This window comes from Ranitomeya variabilis, chromosome 4 (assembly GCF_051348905.1).
Source record: "Ranitomeya variabilis isolate aRanVar5 chromosome 4, aRanVar5.hap1, whole genome shotgun sequence".
NCBI classification, from domain to species: Eukaryota; Metazoa; Chordata; class Amphibia; order Anura; family Dendrobatidae; genus Ranitomeya; species Ranitomeya variabilis.
The window spans coordinates 297,214,907-297,234,879 of record NC_135235.1 but is presented as its reverse complement, the minus strand read 5'-3'; positions in this window follow the sequence as shown (position 1 = coordinate 297,234,879).

Sequence of the window (19,973 nt, the reverse complement as noted above, 5' to 3'; positions counted from 1 at the left end):
GAAAAATTCGCTTGTGCAGCTATTTGCGTACTTATGTCCTGAAAAGCTCGTCCATACTGGGACTCTATGCCAGCAAGTTTGTTTTCCTGGGCTGCCATGTGGGTGCTTAAGTCCTGCAAAGTCTGTCCAAACACTTGTTGATTGTGTTCAAAGCTTCCAAACTTCTTTTGTAGACCTTCCACATCTTTCTGCAGTGATCTAATTATGGAAAACACCTGCTCTAGTCTGCTTTCTGCAGTCATTGTTCCAGCAGTCTCCATTTTTTTTTAAGGCTAGAGTATCCTGTAATAATTATAGGGGATAACTCAGGAGACTCTTTGCATGGAACAAGACAACTACAGGACACAGTTTTATAAGTGGTAAAGTCTATATTATCACACAGTGATTCAAACAGGTGCAGAGAGAAACTCAAGTCCACAACACTTGGAGTAAATATTAAATGCAGCTTAGCAGTCTATAGGAAACTTCAGAGGAAAATGCAATCACGCAGAAAGTCTATGAAGCACAATTATTCTTGAGGATACTTGACACGAATATGTCCTTGCTTAGTCCAAAACACAGATAGATATGCTTATAAGGCAGTTCAAATAATATCTTAGCACAAGCAGGGAGGCCTGGGTAATAGTCTCAGGTTCTTGCAGAGTAGCAACAGCTTACATGTCCAGCAAATGCAGATGGAAGTAAACACGAACAGCAGATGAAGGAGGATTACTGGAACTGGTGTATGTAGCAGGAACTCAGAGCAGAGTAGCAGGATAACCCCACAGGTTCACAGGAGCAGGTATATAGCCAGGGAGTCACCAGAGGTCAGGAGCTGGATGCAAGGCAGAATACTCTAGCACAGACTGAAGGCTGGGGTGGAGTTTTATAGCAGGAAGACACAGTGCACATGAGACCAAAGACGCCATCTTGGAAAAGGGCAGTAATGCACAAAAGGTAATAAAAAATGTTCAGAGTCCTGACACGCAGAGCCATGAAAATAAAAAAACACATTTTAACAACAAAAATGTTGTTTTAGCTCCAAATTTATCATTTTCACAAGGGTAACAGGAGAAAAATGTGTTGTACAATTTCTCCTGAGTACACCGATACCGCATAATGTTTGGGCGCACGGCAGGGCTCAGAAGAGAAGGAGCGCCATTTGACTTTCGGAGTGCAAAATTGGCTGGAATAGATATTGGACACCATGTCACGTTTCCAGAGCCTCTGATGTGCCTAAACAGTAGAAACCACCCACAAGTTACTCCATTTTGGAAGCTAGACCCTGTTAGGGTTGGCGGAACGCACCGAATATATTTATTAGATGGGATTGGTGCGTTCGCAACCCGGGATCCACCGTGCAGGAAAGAACCTGCTGCTAAGTAATTGGCAGCACTATATGGCGGTATGAACCAGCTCTGTTAGCTTCACAGAGCGGCCGAGAAAGCAAAGCTCTGTGCCCTGTTAAACTTTCACAGAGGCACAGGCTAACTACCCAAATGAGAGCAGTCAGTGGTCATGCATGCATACAAAATTCCTTGCCGGAGGTGCCAGCGTTCTAGGGGCTTATTTCAGCCAGGTCCCTGAATACACACAAACACAATCTCCTCGCCAGAGGTGCCAGCATTCTAGGGGCTTATTTCTGCCGGGTCCCTGAACACACACAAACACATGACCACACTGGCGCAAAGCACATAACTTAGGAAGATACTAGCGCATGGCCGTGCGGCCATGCGAGCCTTAAATAGCTGCAGTACGTACAGGACCTTCCTAGAAGGACCAATGAGAGACTGCTACAGAGCCTGCGCACCTACAGGACCTTCCTAGAAGGACCAATAGATTTGGCTGCAGTACCTGAGCATGTGACCCTTGATCTCCACTGAGAGATCTTACCCTGGGCATGCTCAGTGTGTGCAAAGCAGGACTTAAGGCCCCGTCTCACATAGCGATTTACCAACGATCACGACCAGCGATACGACCTGGCCGTGATCGTTGGTAAGTCGCTGTGTGGTCGCTGGGGAGCTGTCACACAGACCGCTCTCTCCAGCGACCAACGATCAGGGGAACGACTTCGGCATCGTTGAAACTGTCTTCAACGATGCCGAAGTCCCCCTGCAGCACCCGGGTAACCAGGGTAAACATCGGGTTACTAAGCGCAGGGCCGCGCTTAGTAACCCGATGTTTACCCTGGTTACCAAAAAAAACAAACAGTACATACTCGCCTTTCGGTGTCCGTCAGGTCCCTTGCCGTCCGCTTCCTGCTCTGACTGATCCGCCGTACAGTGAGAGCAGAGCGCAGCGGTGGCGTCACTGCTGTGCTGTGCTCTCACTGTATGGCCGGATCTCAGTCAGAACAGGAAGCAGACGGCAAGGGACCTGACGGACATCAGATGGTGAGTATGTAGTGTTTGTTTTTTTTTTACATTTACGCTGGTAACCAGGGTAAACATCGGGTTACTAAGCGCAGCCCTGCGCTTAGTAACCCGATGTTTACCCTGGTTACCAGTGAAGACATCGCTGAATCCGTGTCACACACACCGATTCAGCGACGTCAGCGGGACCTCAACGACCAAAAAAAGGTCCAGGCCATTCCGACACGACCAGCGATCTTGCAGCAGGGGCCTGATCGCTGGTACGTGTCACACATAGCGAGATTGCTACTGAGGTCGCTGTTGCGTCACAAAACTAGTGACTCAGCAGCGATCTCGCTAGCGATCTCGCTATGTGAGACGGGGCCTTAAGTCCCAGAAAAGCCTGCTCGCTGCAGATCAGTGCAGGGTACAATAGCAGAGCCTGGAGAGGCAGCAGTAACCCTTTGCACAGTATCAGTCTCAGTGAGACACTGGGACCGACGTCTCCGCTGAGCAGGCTCCACTGCGGCCAATGCAGAATGGGAGACCGCAGCAGACACGGATCGAGATTCCCCCTGTGCAGCAGAGGAAACTCGACTCCTAACAGACCCCTCAAGTAATTTATCTAGATGTGTGGTGAGCACCTTGAACGCCCAGGTGCTTTACAAAAGTTTATAACGTTGAAAATAAAAAATCACATTTTAGCCACAAAAAATCTTTTAGCCCCAATTTTCCAATTTTTTTATTTTCACAAGAGTGACAGGAGAAAATTGAACCCAAAATGTATTGTGCAATTTCTCCTTAGTGCGCTGAGACCCCATATGTGGGGGAAAACTACTGTTTGGGCATATGGCAGGGCTCAGAAGGGAAGGAGCACAGTTTGAATTTTGGAACGCAAAATTCGCTGGAATCGAGAGCAGACGCCACATTGCTTTTGGAGAGCCCCTGATGTTCCTAAACAATGCAAACCACCCACAAGTGACACCATTTTGGAAACTAGACCCCTAAAGGAATTTATCTAGATGTGTGATGAACACCTTGATCCCTCAGGAGATGTTCATAACATTTTTTAGCCCCATTTTTTTATTTTCACAAGAGTAACAGGAGAAAATAGACCCCAAAATTTGTTGTGCAATTTCTCCTGAGCATGCCGATACCTCATGTAGTCGAAAACTACTTTTGAGGCACAGTGCAAAGCGCAGAAGGGAACAAGCGCCATATTGAAGTTCAGATTTTGCTGGAATGGTTTGAAGGTGCCATGTCACATTCGCAGAGGCCCTAAGGTGCCAGAACAGCAGAAACCCCCCATAAGTGACCTCAATTTACAAACTACACCCTCTACTGCATTCATGTAGGGATGCATTGAGCATGTTAACACCACATGTGCCCAACAGCATCTTATACCATAGGGAAGCGAAGAAAGAATAATTACATTTTACCACTAAAATGATGCTTTAGCCCCAAATTTTTAATTTTTATTAGGGCTGATAGGAAAAAATTAGGAGTTTGCATATTCTCCCTGTGGGTTTTCTCCGGGTTCTCCGGTTTCCTCCCACATTTCAAAGACATACGGATAGGGAATTTAGATTGTGAGCCCCATCGGGGACAGCGATGATAATGAGTGCAAAACTTTAAAGCGCTGCGTAATATGGTAGCGCTATATCAAAATAAAGATTATTATTAGTATTAAAAAATGAACATAAGTTTGTTGTGCAATTTCTCCTGAGTGCACCAGTACCATACATGTTTCTTCGGGGTATTATTTTTTTTTTTATATGACAAAAGCCTGCCATTTTAGCAGAGGTGTGTAGACTTTTATGCCTATTGAAGCTGTCAACAGACTCCTGACTCCCTCAAAGACAGGAGCACTCCACCTAGCTGATGGTTTCTGTGTATAGGAGAGTCAGGAAAGACAGTTGTTGACTGATATCTATCTAATGTTAGTGCCCTTCTATAATCTTTGCAAATACAAAGGTTGTCCCCGCTGACAGAAAAAAATACAGAGAACGGAATAATTAATTTCACCTTTGACAAAAAGTTATCAAATAGATGCTAAGTAATAAAGTAAATAAACAGATCACAATTGACGTGACCAATTCTGACGACAGGTTCCTAGGAAAAACGATTAGTTTATGATGAGTCTTCTCTTCAGTGATAAAATAAGCATGTCTTCTAAAGTGCAAGTATTTTACAGCCCATTGTAAAATTCACTATTCTATATAGGCAACTGATTCATGGGGTTGAATAGACCAGAGAAAAACGGAGCACAAGTCCCATTTAGTAAACAGGATAAAAAATACACGTTTTTATTTATAGAAAAATATATTTAACAACAATTATTCAAAGAATACAATAATACAGCAAGGGAACAATACGGGAACACTGAAAAAAAGTTCTCACAGCGGTGACTCCCTAATGGCACACTAGAACCATCTCATCAGTAAAGTGCTTATTAGTGCATACTAAATGAAGACAGAACAATTGAAACAAAAAGTATACTACCAGTCAGAATGTGTCTAAACCCCGGTGGGGACCTGTTTTGCCCAATCAGCATACTCGACTAGCATTGATTCGATAGTCCTTACCCATCAATCTGGTGCCAGGGGGGGATCACCGCCGCAGCCCCAACGCGCGTTTCGCGTCGGCTTCGTCAGGGGGCAGTGTGGTGGACTGTGTGGGGCACGATTATATAATGCCCAGAGTATCGGACCATGTGCTCCTGATTGCGGCGCATGAATCACGTCAGCCGCACCGGGAATTGCATCCTGACCGGCATCCAAGATGGCGCCGCGGCTCACAGTCGCGCCAGACTGATGCCACTGAACCGCAAACGTCATCAGAGGGAGCCGCCCACAATGCCCCGATGAACAACCGCGGGAGGCATGCGCACTAGGCATCATCATGAGGAGGATGGATCTCAGAACAAAACGGAGCACGCAGGTAAAAAACCAGACCAATCATAGAAAGGCTGCATATCCTGGCTTGCCGTACAGTGCATATGACATGGAGATAAAAATAAAAGATAAAGAAAGAAGGAAGAATAAACACAGGTGTGATATAAAAATCAGATGATAAATAATGATAGTGCATAAATATAAATTACTTTAAAAGGAGGAATATAATCCACCAAAATGTGAAAAAATTCATAAATAAACCAAAAAATAAAAGTGAAAAGGCTATAAAGTGACCATAATAAAAAATACAGATATACATAAACAAAATATACCGCATATGTAAATATATATAATTCCTTAGAATAATGATGAACACACATACATATTATAAAAAACAAATAAACCGTGACAAAGAGAATAATTAATGATGTGCCAGGCGGGGAGACAGGATCTTTGTGGACCTTGGTGAGAAGGTAAAAAGTGGGTATCACTGGGTCCAGGGGTATAAGTCCCCCCAAAATTTTCTTAGTTATTATCCCTCTTTCAAAAGCCAACTCAAGAATAGTCTGGAGCTGGTTCTGAAATTCAAGAAGAGGGTTTTGTGCAAGTTGGGTATAGGTGTCCTTATTTTTAAGCTGTCTAAAAGCCTCTTTTTCGTACCTCTCCACAGGCCAGATGACCACATTTCCCCCCTTGTCTGCCGGTTTAATTACGACATCATCCCACATTTTAATCTCCTGCAAGGCATGCCTTTGCTCCCTGCTTAGATTATCACGTTTTTTATAATTGTTGATCCTCTTAAAATCATCTATCACCAATTTGGTGAAAATTTCCACCTGTGGGCAAAGAGACAAGGGGGGAAAAGTGGTACATCTAGCTGAAATATTAGGTGGAGGGGTACTCACCCCAAACTGGTTGGACTCACGCTCCAATTCCTCAAGACTTTGTAGTGCCTCCAATTCAATAGGATCCGTTATTCCCGAGGTGGAAGAAGGTCGTAAATGCAATTTTTTAAGAACAATCTTCCGAGCAAAGAGTTGAAGGTCTTTTTAGTTGTTACTTTTTAATTGTTTTTAACTTGTGTGTTGTGTATTGTTGTTGGTTAATTATTTTTTTATTCATTATTTTTATTTTAGTTTTCTTTATGCCCGGCATGATATTTGTGCGAATGTACTGAATCTTCTGGATACGATGTGTGGAGGAGTTTTTTATAGAGCATGAGATTGATGCAGCATTATTAGACCCTTACATTATAATCGTATACACGATCAAGACTTGAACATCTTCTGGCTTGCAATATCATAACGAGATTGGCACATCATTAATTATTCTCTTTGTCACGGTTTATTTGTTTTTTATAATATGTATGTGTGTTCATCATTATTCTAAGGAATTATATATATTTACATATGCGGTATATTTTGTTTATGTATATCTGTATTTTTTATTATGGTCACTTTATAGCCTTTTCACTTTTATTTTTTGGTTTATTTATGAATTTTTTCACATTTTGGTGGATTATATTCCTCCTTTTAAAGTAATTTATATTTATGCACTATCATTATTTATCATCTGATTTTTATATCACACCTGTGTTTATTCTTCCTTCTTTCTTTCTTCTTTATCTTTTATTTTTATCTCCATGTCATATGCACTGTACGGCAAGCCAGGATATGCAGCCTTTCTATGATTGGTCTGGTTTTTTACCTGCGTGCTCCGTTTTGTTCTGAGATCCATCCTCCTCATGATGATGCCTAGTGCGCATGCCTCCCGCGGTTGTTCATCGGGGCATTGTGGGCGGCGCCCTCTGATGACGTTTGCGGTTCAGTGGCGTCAGTCTGGCGCGACTGTGAGCCGCGGCGCCATCTTGGATGCCGGTCAGGATGCAATTCCCGGTGCGGCTGACGTGATTCATGCGCCGCAATCAGGCGCACATGGTCCGATACTCTGGGCATTATATAATCGTGCCCCACACAGTCCACCACACTGCCCCCTGACGAAGCCGACGCAAAATGCACGTTGGGGCTGCGGCGGTGATCCCCCCTGGCACCAGATTGATGGGTAAGGACTATTGAATCAATGCTAGTCGAGTATGCTGATTGGGCAAAACAGGTCCCCACCGGGCTTTAGACACATTCTGACTGGTAGTATACTTTTTGTTTCAATTGTTCTGTCTTCATTTAGTATGCACTAATAAGCACTTTACTGATGAGATGGTTCTAGTGTGCCATTAGGGAGTCACCGCTGTGAGGACTTTTTTTCAGTGTTCCCGTATTGTTCCCTTGCTGTATTATTGTATTCTTTGAATAATTGTTGTTAAATATATTTTTCTATAAATAAAAACGTGTATTTTTTATCCTGTTTACTAAATGGGACTTGTGCTCCGTTTTTCTCTGGTCTATTCAATGTGCTTTGGGAGTGTCCTTAATTGGCTACATGAATTTTATATGTGGCCAATTCTCTAACAACATACGACTAGTATGTGTGAGGGAGTTAAAGTATTTTTGTCCATTGTGGGATGTCTTTATTATATTTGCTTCTGTGTTTTCACAGCAACCACTGTGGAGCAAATGGATTTTCTTGAACGCGAAAAAGCGTGGCTTACTCAGCTGGATAGAGTATTCAGTGAGGGATCTGGGAGCACTGTTGATTTTAATAATGGAGACATAAGTAATTTGACATCAAAGTATAAGGAACTACTTAATAGACGTACCCGTCTTTGGTGGAACAGAGCCTTTCTGGAACGGTATCTGGGTTGTGGCCTCATTCCTAGAGGGTTGAGAGTCCAAGTGTTCCCCTCGTTTGTGGTGGATGATCCTGAATTCATCAGGCAGTGGGAGGATGCTGCTTCTACATGTTCCAAGAAATTCATGGATCTTCTATCTAAATCTAATGATAGTCAATTGAAGGACTTGGACATTGAACTTAAACAAATACAAGACGAAATTAATAAACGCCTGACGGTGGATATGGTGACCAAATTTAAAAATGAAGTGGATATAGCTTTGAAAAAATGGGAAACAGAACTGGTACAAAACAAAACTAAAAAATACCAGCGTGATTTGGGGGACCGACAGCAGGATCGGGTCTACAAGTGGCATAAACATACTGTCTATAACAAAAAATATCCCAGAAGCCGCTCTACTTCTGTATCATCAGTATCCTCAGCTGAGGATAGAATATCTAATACCGAGGGCCCCAAAACCTATTGGGAGAGGAGAGATCATGTGAGAAACAATAATTGGAGAACTGGAAGATCTAAGAATAAGAGGAAAGTGACATCCTCTCCCCAAGCTGATAAAAAATCTAAAACGAATGACTTGGAGGTAATTAATTTGTCCTCACATGATCTCTCTAGACCACAACGGGAGGTTTTGGAACTTGGTTTATCATTCTCACCCTCTAATAATTTTGATTTTTTTATAGCCCTAAAAGACCTTCAACTCTTTGCTCGGAAGATTGTTCTTAAAAAATTGCATTTACGACCTTCTTCCACCTCGGGAATAACGGATCCTATTGAATTGGAGGCACTACAAAGTCTTGAGGAATTGGAGCGTGAGTCCAACCAGTTTGGGGTGAGTACCCCTCCACCTAATATTTCAGCTAGATGTACCACTTTTCCCCCCTTGTCTCTTTGCCCACAGGTGGAAATTTTCACCAAATTGGTGATAGATGATTTTAAGAGGATCAACAATTATAAAAAACGTGATAATCTAAGCAGGGAGCAAAGGCATGCCTTGCAGGAGATTAAAATGTGGGATGATGTCGTAATTAAACCGGCAGACAAGGGGGGAAATGTGGTCATCTGGCCTGTGGAGAGGTACGAAAAAGAGGCTTTTAGACAGCTTAAAAATAAGGACACCTATACCCAACTTGCACAAAACCCTCTTCTTGAATTTCAGAACCAGCTCCAGACTATTCTTGAGTTGGCTTTTGAAAGAGGGATAATAACTAAGAAAATCTTGGGGGGACTTATACCCCTGGACCCAGTGATACCCACTTTTTACCTTCTCCCCAAGGTCCACAAAGATCCTGTCTCCCCGCCTGGACGTCCGATTGTCTCTGGCATGGGAGGGCTTTGCGATATGACATGCAAATTTATTGAACATTACCTGAAACCACAGGTTGAAACGCTGCCCTCCTATGTCAGAGACACAACGGACGTCCTCCAACGTGTGGATGGCCTTGTTGTGGAGAGTGATATGCTCTTAGTGACAGCGGATATTGAATCCCTGTACACGAGCATACGACATGTGGACGGCATAAGGGCGGTAAGGTTTTTCCTTGAGTCAAGTAATCTGGAGGCGGATCTTCATGAGCTGGTATTGGAGTTATTGGATTTTGTGCTGACACATAATTTTTTTGTGTTTAAGGATCGTTTTTTTCTTCAGAGGCAGGGTACCGCGATGGGGGCGGCTTGTGCGCCGTTGTATGCAAATTTGTTTTTAGGTTTTTGGGAACGAGGAATCTTCTCGGACGAAGCACAGGTCGCCCCCCAAATCCTTGGGTGGTATCGATATATCGATGACGTGCTGTTCATCTGGCACGGCCCTGTCTCTGATTTAATCAATTTTATGTCTGTGCTTAATCGCAATGACTCCAATATCAGACTCATGTACATGTACAATCAGAAAGAAATCTCGTTTCTCGACATCAAGTTAAAAGTACAAAATGATGGTGCTATATATACTGATATGTATAGGAAGGAAACCTCCGTAAACGCCTTTCTGCACTCCACATCTTCACATCCACCCTCCACAATCAGGGCCATCCCTGTAGGACAATTCCTGCAGGCCCGCAGGATTTGTACCTCTGACTCAATGTTTGAGGGACAGGCGGTGGACCTTGGGGAAAGGTTTAGAGCACGGGGGTATAGTGGCCATGCAATTAAAAAAGGCTATCTGAGAGCCAAAAAGACTAAAATAAACGAACTATTGGTTGGAGGGAAAAAGGGCAATAAGAAGAAAAGTGAATGGGATGGGCAACCTAGGTTCATATCGACATATAACCATAGGTGGGACCTGATGAAATCCATCATGAACAAGCACTGGTCTGTCTTATTGACGGACTCTGTGCTAGGTAAACATCTGTCGGACAGACCTCTTATGACGGCACGCAGAAGTACCAATATACGGGATATGGTGGTACACAGCCACTACGTGGCAAAAACCCCTAGTCTATTTGGAGTAGGACAACAGAGAAAAGGTTTTTTCCCATGTGGGAGTTGCTTGGCGTGCAAGAATTTGGTACGGTCCACTACGTTCACGTCCTCTGGAGGAAGAATCTTCCAGATAAGAGAACACATCACATGTAACTCCACCTTTGTGGTTTATTACGCGCGATGTACTTGTAATTTGATTTACGTTGGTTTAACTTCACGTGAACTACGTGTTCACGTCCGTGAATATGTAAGAGACATCGTGAAAGCTAAAGACGTGGAAGATGTGGATAGTTTAAAACCTATACCGAGACATTTTCGTTTGCACCACCAATGCAAGCCCAGACACCTAAAAATATGGGGGATTGACAAGGTGCGTTCCGGCATAAGAGGAGGAGATTTGAAGCGCAAACTGGCACAATGTGAGTGTAGATGGATAACGGTACTGGATACGATCTCCCCATTAGGGCTTAATGAACATCTCAGTTTTAGCTCCTTTTTGTAGTTATATTGTCTCCATTTTTTAATTGTTTTTAATTTGTGTGTTGTGTATTGTTGTTGGTTAATTATTTTTTTATTCATTATTTTTATTTTAGTTTTCTTTATGCCCGGCATGATATTTGTGCGAATGTACTGAATCTTCTGGATACGATGTGTGGAGGAGTTTTTTATAGAGCATGAGATTGATGCAGCATTATTAGACCCTTACATTATAATCGTATACACGATCAAGACTTGAACATCTTCTGGCTTGCAATATCATAACGAGATTGGCACATCATTAATTATTCTCTTTGTCACGGTTTATTTGTTTTTTATAATATGTATGTGTGTTCATCATTATTCTAAGGAATTATATATATTTACATATGCGGTATATTTTGTTTATGTATATCTGTATTTTTTATTATGGTCACTTTATAGCCTTTTCACTTTTATTTTTTGGTTTATTTATGAATTTTTTCACATTTTGGTGGATTATATTCCTCCTTTTAAAGTAATTTATATTTATGCACTATCATTATTTATCATCTGATTTTTATATCACACCTGTGTTTATTCTTCCTTCTTTCTTTCTTCTTTATCTTTTATTTTTATCTCCATGTCATATGCACTGTACGGCAAGCCAGGATATGCAGCCTTTCTATGATTGGTCTGGTTTTTTACCTGCGTGCTCCGTTTTGTTCTGAGATCCATCCTCCTCATGATGATGCCTAGTGCGCATGCCTCCCGCGGTTGTTCATCGGGGCATTGTGGGCGGCGCCCTCTGATGACGTTTGCGGTTCAGTGGCATCAGTCTGGCGCGACTGTGAGCCGCGGCGCCATCTTGGATGCCGGTCAGGATGCAATTCCCGGTGCGGCTGACGTGATTCATGCGCCGCAATCAGGCGCACATGGTCCGATACTCTGGGCATTATATAATCGTGCCCCACACAGTCCACCACACTGCCCCCTGACGAAGCCGACGCGAAACGCACGTTGGGGCTGCGGCGGTGATCCCCCCTGGCACCAGATTGATGGGTAAGGACTATTGAATCAATGCTAGTCGAGTATGCTGATTGGGCAAAACAGGTCCCCACCGGGGTTTAGACACATTCTGACTGGTAGTATACTTTTTGTTTCAATTGTTCTGTCTTCATTTAGTATGCACTAATAAGCACTTTACTGATGAGATGGTTCTAGTGTGCCATTAGGGAGTCACCGCTGTGAGGACTTTTTTTCAGTGTTCCCGTATTGTTCCCTTGCTGTATTATTGTATTCTTTGAATAATTGTTGTTAAATATATTTTTCTATAAATAAAAACGTGTATTTTTTATCCTGTTTACTAAATGGGACTTGTGCTCCGTTTTTCTCTGGTCTATTCAATGTGCTTTGGGAGTGTCCTTAATTGGCTACATGAATTTTATATGTGGCCAATTCTCTAACAACATACGACTAGTATGTGTGAGGGAGTTAAAGTATTTTTGTCCATTGTGGGATGTCTTTATTATGATTCATGGGGTTGTCTGCAGGTAAGTTCTCTTAAAGAATTTGCAAAATTAATATATCTAAATTTTCTTTTAGATAAAATAATTTCATATTTTTTTCTCTCTTCCCCCTTTCTTTTTTCTAGTGTGGATCTGTGCTTCCAGGTCTTGATATACCCCTTGGATACCTTGTCTGTTGTTTTTATCTTTCAATAGTGGGGGTGCCTGCATAGGAGCATATAAAGATGTGTCTGTCAGAGAAGTGTAGGGAGATGGACCGGACCACGGGTACCTGCATGTTGGGTCTGGAACTGAAAGGGCTGAATTCTCTGTCTCCTGGGGGAAGCCTGAGAGAGGCGGACCTTCCCCTGCTGCCGGAGGGAAGGAAGAGGGGGACAGAGCTTCCTGCTGAGAGGAGGGGGCGGGGAGCCAGAGAGGAAAAAGTACGCGCAAGAGGAGCGTTCCGGGCCAGAGCAGAGCAGCGCGCAGAGCAGTGAGTGGCACACTCGGTCTCCCTTGCCCTCCGAGAGTACTGGCGTTGTAGCAGGCCGCTTAGAGGGGGCCCTGTCACCTGCAGAGACAGGTGTGTACAGTAGCATGCCAGAGAGATCGCTGCAAAGCCACGCAGAGTGGAGCAGCAGAGCCGAGCAGAACAGAGGTGTGCAGAGCAAAGAGACCAGCATTGCCTGCCGCCGACAGCGGGGACCAGGGAGAGCGGGATGTGCGATGTTTGCCTAGTGATAACCAGAGAGTACCAGGTGTTGTACATGAGTCATGACGTGACCGTGAGTACCCCACACGCATTGCCCCCAAGAGAGATCACACAAGGGACTGAGACTTGCACCCTGACGTGGGGAGACAATAGTTGTCCTGACCGTCTGTTCCTGACTACCCCCTATTTGAGATAGTTAATGAGCCACATTGGGCTCACACCACACTGTGGCCTGTGCCTTTAATAGCCACATTAGAATATGGAGTAGGCCCAGTGGAAGGTACCGGAGACCGACCACTGCCGCCTGAACATGGAACCAGCGACTACAGCACCCTCCAGGAGGAGGTGCTGCGCCCGCCGTTGCCAGCACTATTTAGTGCGCAGCAGGAGCTGCAGTGTGAGAACTATCATATACTCTTGCTTCCTAATTGTTGTGTTTGAACTGTTGCATTTTACTGTGCCTAAAATACCGTTAGCTCTTTACCTCCCTGTGTGGAGTATCTCCCTATAAATAAACCTGTTAACCCTTGCTCTGCCCCCCGTCCATCTCTGCATCCTGCGTTCCTGCTTGATATCTTACAGAAGCTTCAAGTAGCATGGCTTTGCAGTCAGTGCTAGATCTGTCAGTCTGCCTCCTACATTCCTAACTTTCCCACTACACCTCCCATCAATATCAAATGTCTCCCTTTCAGTCCATTCATTTTACACTCATTTTGGCACTGGATCCCTACAGATGTGTACTCGTCATGCTGGTGACTCGAACGGTTTGTACGTACCATCCTACTCACTGCGTGCACTGCTCTGCTCCTCCCAAAGTCAGATCATCTCACTGAGCTGCCTTGTGCAAATACTTCCAGCACTGCTAATCCGCCTATTGCTGGAAAGTCTCTATCCTATTGAGAGGCATGGCCAGAAATTTCATACCCCTGTGTTCTGTAGATTCCCCTGCCAGCAGTGAACATATTAGGCAGCTCCTTCCTCCACACCTTTCCTGAGCTTAGGTCCTAGCTGCAATTTGTCACTAGTTCCCTGTGTGGGTGCATATTTGTTTTGACTCTCCAGTTACTAACCCGGCTTGTTTACTCATTTAGTCAGACCTCTCCGCCCCTGACCCTGGCTTGTTATTTTGAACCTGTACTGCCTGCCTTGTCCTCAGATTGTCTGACCACATCTGTGTCTTTGCCCTCTGTGCCTCATAATTCTTGCTTTAATGCACTGGTCAGCTGCTGCAGGTCTGGGGACTGCCCTGGAATGGCACCTGGTGACTACCCTAAGGACCCAATCCTATTTTCACTATCAGTGGCTTTAGTGATGACCAGGTAGTCACCCTCTCAGGGTAAACCCGGCCAGTTGATCAGTGGGTCACTACCCACCGTCGTCAGAACTCCTGCCTGTTCTCCTTGTCATAGTCCTGATCCTGGTACAACACCAAACACCAACACTTTCCTCAGCCAATGATTTATAGCCCCATCCTCAAGGCACTGCTTAGAATAAAACATAACATTCTAATTATCAGGGACTCTGATTGGTCTTACCACACTGCTCCAAGCACGTAGGTCTGCACTGATTAAAGAGCTTGTGTGCAAGCACATTAGAAAGAGGCATTAAACACGTGCAAAAGAAGAACTCATTCTTCTACAGCGGATTGATTGGTCTGTGTATGTGATGTTCGTTGCACAGCCCCAGGGTAGAAGACAAGAACTCTGATAATCCTTTTAAATATGATGATAAATCATGTCTATGTTCTTATGCATGAGTATTAAACTATCGCTGTTATTGCCATGCTGTGCCAATGCTCATTGGGTGACGTAAAATGGTGGCATTTGACGTGGACATTTTGTTCAGACTGAATGACAATATAAGGCATGTAATTTTAACAGGGACAGTTGCCAGAGAATTTGGGATGATGATGAACTATTCCTTTCCATTGTTGATTGGGAGAGGTACTTAGATTGGGTCAAAGGCTTTATGCCCAGAGCTAGTACTTAGTTTATGTGTCCAGTGAAAAGCTTTCATATAATGCAGCCTAAGTGCTCATTCACACATCTGATTTTCTTGTATGAGTGCTCTTCGTGGTTTTCACCAACAGCATTCATATCTATGATATACTATGGTTCTGCGCACATGTCCGATTGTTTTCCGCAGACTGAGTGGTCCGTGTCGGATCAAAATCAACAATGCAAGTCTATGAGTCTGTGAAAAAATCAGACCACTCTACGATGACACTGGGCTGTCAGGAAGGAGAAGTTGGAGAACCTTTCTTATTTTTCCACGTACGACAAAAACTGATGACCCTTGGATCAAAATTTGATCAAACTTTGATCAAAGTCTGATCAAAATAATTGGTCTTTTTTTTCGTAAAAATCATGCATTGTGTGAATGAGCCCGAAGACCGAGCACAGCTGACGGGAACAAGATTGACTTGACAAGTGAAGCGATGACCATGTAGAGCGGAGAGCTGCAGAGTGAAGCCTAAGAAAGGGCTAAAGGGAGGCGTATATAGAGACTGTCTTATTCGACTGAGCCTTATAGCAGTTTACAGTAGGCCAGCCGAGGTGTGACCGAAGAGTTCCTTACTTTCCTAGAGACTGTCAGTGAGAGCAAGCTGCCAACTTATTGAGAGCCCCACAGACCCAGTGTGAAGAGACTCATTGTTCCCCTGTTAGAACACCCGAAAGAACTACAGTATGGATGTCACTATTAATTTAACGTCAGACAGAAATTATTAGTAAAATATACTTATTTATTTGCTCTGTGTAACTAAGACTGTGCATCCGCATGAGCTTGACCACCAAGCTTTGCAACATGTAAGAGCCGAAACTACTAAGAGTGGTAATTTATTTTGAGTTAAAAAAAGACTTTAATTTTAGCATTGAATTTTGTGAAAACTTTATTCCAGCTCACCCAGTTGCTCTGTGCTCATCCACCTGGGGCTCAGACACCGGCCTCGCCCTGGCCTTACATCAAGGAAAATAGAAAAGATTGGAGTCCGGCTCAACAGGACTTATGACTCATGAGTAAGACTGCCTAGTGCAGTCGAAACGCGTCGACTGGGTCATGTCGACCATGTACATTTTTCTTTTGTATGCACTATAATTTCTTTAGAAAAAGAAAAAGAAAAGGAAAATCCAGTCCTGTTGAGCCAGACTCCAATTTTTTCTATTTTCATAGAATTTTGTGTCTGGGACACGTATTTCTACAGCATCCCTTCCACTCATCCAGCCCATCACAGCAACATCACTATAAACTATCAAGAAATACCAAAAATGGCTGCAGATCGTACCCCTTAAACAACTTAACGCCCCAGATCAGTCTCCAAAATTAATACAGACCCGGGCCCAGACCATGGATATAAACACAGACCTTAAACCAGACCCGTAAAGAAATGCAGACTTTCTAAATAAATACAAACTCGAGATCAAAGATCTTTATAAAAAAGAAAACTTCTAAATAGATGTAGATTAGACAACACCCCTAATTAAAGACTCCCCCAAATAAATATAAACCCTCAATTTTGACCTCCAAAGCAAACGCAGATTAGATCACCTACATATATACTGAACATACTTTTTAAACAAATATAGACCCTTAAAATGTATGCAAACCATGGATGAGATCACAGAACAGACCCCCTTACACAGGTACAGATCCAAGACCAGAGCCTCTAAACAAATACAGGTCCTTCTCAAAAAATTAGCATATAGTGTTAAATTTCATTATTTACCAAAATGTAATGATTACAATTAAACTTTCATATATTATAGATTCATTATCCACCAACTGAAATTTGTCAGGTCTTTTATTGTTTTAATACTGATGATTTTGGCATACAACTCCTGATAACCCAAAAAACCTGTCTCAATAAATTAGCATATCAAGAAAAGGTCCTCTAAACGACCTATTACCCTAATCTTCTGAATCAACTAATTAACTCTAAACACATGCAAAAGATACCTGAGGCTTTTAAAAACTCCCTGCCTGGTTCATTACTCAAAACCCCCATCATGGGTAAGACTAGCGACCTGACAGATGTCAAGAAGGCCATCATTGACACCCTCAAGCAAGAGGGTAAGACCCAAAAAGAAATTTCTCAACAAATAGGCTGTTCCCAGAGTGCTGTATCAAGGCACCTCAATGGTAAGTCTGTTGGAAGGAAACAATGTGGCAGAAAACGCTGTACAACGAGAAGAGGTGACCGGACCCTGAGGAAGATTGTGGAGAAGGACCGATTCCAGACCTTGGGGAACCTGAGGAAGCAGTGGACTGAGTCTGGTGTGGAAACATCCAGAGCCACCGTGCATTCCCCAGGTAAAGCCACTTTTGAACAATAAACAGCGGCAGAAGCGCCTGACCTGGGCTACAGAGAAGCAGCACTGGACTGTTGCTAAGTGGTCCCAAGTACTTTTTTCTGATGAAAGCAAATTTTGCATGTCATTCGGAAATCAAGGTGCCAGAGTCTGGAGGAAGACTGGGGAGAAGGAAATGCCAAAATGCCTGAAGTCCAGTGTCAAGTACCCACAGTCAGTGATGGTGTGGGGTGCCATGTCAGCTGCTGGTGTTGGTCCACTGTGTTTCATCAAGGGCAGGGTCAATGCAGCTAGCTATCAGGAGATTTTGGAGCACTTCATGCTTCCATCGGCTGAAATGCTTTATGGAGATGAAGATTTCATTTTTCAGCACGACCTGGCACCTGGTCACAGTGCCAAAACCACTCGTAAATGGTTTACTGACCATGGTATTACTGTGCTCAATTGGCCTGCCAACTCTCCTGACCTGAACCCCATAGAGAATCTGTGGGATATTGTGAAGAGAAAGTTGAGAGACGCCAGACCCAACACTCTGGATGAGCTTAAGGCCGCTATTGAAGCATCCTGGGCCTCCATAACATCTCAGCAGTGTCACAGGCTGATTGCCTCCATGCCACGTCGCATTGAAGCAGTCATTTCTGCCAAAGGATTCCCGACCAAGTATTGAGTGCATAACTGAACATTATTATTTGATGGTTTTTTTGTTTGTTATTAAAAAACACTTTTATTTGATTGGACGGGTGAAATATGCAAATTTATTGAGACAGGTTTTTTGGGTTATCAGGAGTTGTAGGCCAAAATCATCAGTATTAAAACAATAAAAGACCTGACAAATTTCAGTTGGTGGATAATGAATCTATAATATATGAAAGTTTAATTGTAATCATTACATTATGGTAAATAATGAAAATTAACACTATATGCTAATTTTTTGAGAAGGACCTGTACAGAACCCCCATTACAGACTAAGGAGACATTCCCATCTCCTTATTTTTCCCTGCAGTAGTACCTGGTGAAAACATTTTTAGGGGGTGGTCTTTGGAACATTTGCCAGCTCATATAGGAGGTTTTTGGTTTACATTCCATACATAAGTACAGCAAGAAACAAAATACATTTCTATCTTACCAATTACCATCATGTTCATTTAGAACTTTATGTTTTTTTGCATCGTTCAGCTTCAGCCAAGCTTATCCATTTTGGATAGAGCACATGCAACCTGACACCTAGTATGGGGCAAAAACAATGGGCTCATCACTCTAGGTGTAAGCACTTGGCCGTAGCGCTCAGAGCCATGTGGCTTCTATTGTCAGCATGTGTAAGAAGTGATGACCTGTTCCCAAATCAGTGTAAGAAATCTTGAATCGAGTCTCAGTTATCAGAATTTATAACTTTTCTAATCAAAGAAAGTAAAATATAACTGAGCACGAATGAAGCTGAATTTACACTCAAAGATTATCGTGAATGAAAGTCTTTAAGAACGAGCAGCTCAGAAGATCATCATTCTCGGCAGCACATTGCCCTATACAACAGGAACTTGTACTGCTGAAAACAATGGCACTGAATGATTTCCTACACATCACTCAGTGCACATCGTTTACCGCTATCTGACTGTGCAAGAAGCCTATTAAACAATGTCAATCGACACATGAATCAAAAGTTATCCCCATTCTGTAGGGTAGATGGTAGCTTACTGATAACTGGTGGTCCAACTACTGTGATCCTCACCGATTCTGAGAACGGAGCTCTAAATCCGAGAACTGGGCTTCACAAAGCCTTGATGTGAATGGAGTGGAGTTGCACATGCTTTCTTTTCATTGTCTATGAGACTTCCAGAAACAGTGGCACATGCGCACCTCCATTCATTGCCAATGAGACTGCCAGAAACAGTAGCACATGCGCACCTCCATACATTGCCTATGAGACTTCCAGAAACAGTGGCACATGCGCACCTTCATTCATTGCCTATGAGACTGCTAGAGACAGTGGCGCATGCACACCTCCATTCTTTGCCTGTGAGACTGCCAGAGACAGTGGCGCATGTCACCTCCATTCATTGCCAATGAATCTGCCAGGAACAGTAGCACATGCGCACCTCCATTCATTGCCTATGAGACTTCCAGAAACAGTGGCGCATGTGCACCTCTATTCATTGTCTATGCTGGAGAACACATTGTCACTTTACGAGGCAGCACCCCCTTGTCTGGCATGATGGAATGTTCTGCTTGTCCCCTGCAAGAGTCGGTGTAATGAACTAGTCGGTGCAGAGTGCAGGTGTGGAGCTGGAGCAGCGTGTGTGAGCTGAGGCTGGTGCAGAGAGGACTTTTTGTGCTGAAAGCTGAAAGAGAGAAGAACTGTGTCCTGATATAGCTGCAAGAGAGCCTCGAAGATACAGAGAAAGGGATTTACAGTTTCCAGGAGCATCCCTAGGATCCAGAAGCAAGAAGAAGACCACGTTTCACAGAGCTGATAGAAAGCCGTGCGCACCATGATATTAGACTGCTGGGGGCCCCCATGGGACTGGATCTGATTCTCCAACATCACTGTGACTTTGTTCCTGTTTGGTGCACCTGTCAGGGCCTAGTGTAGGCTTCAATAGTCAGTACA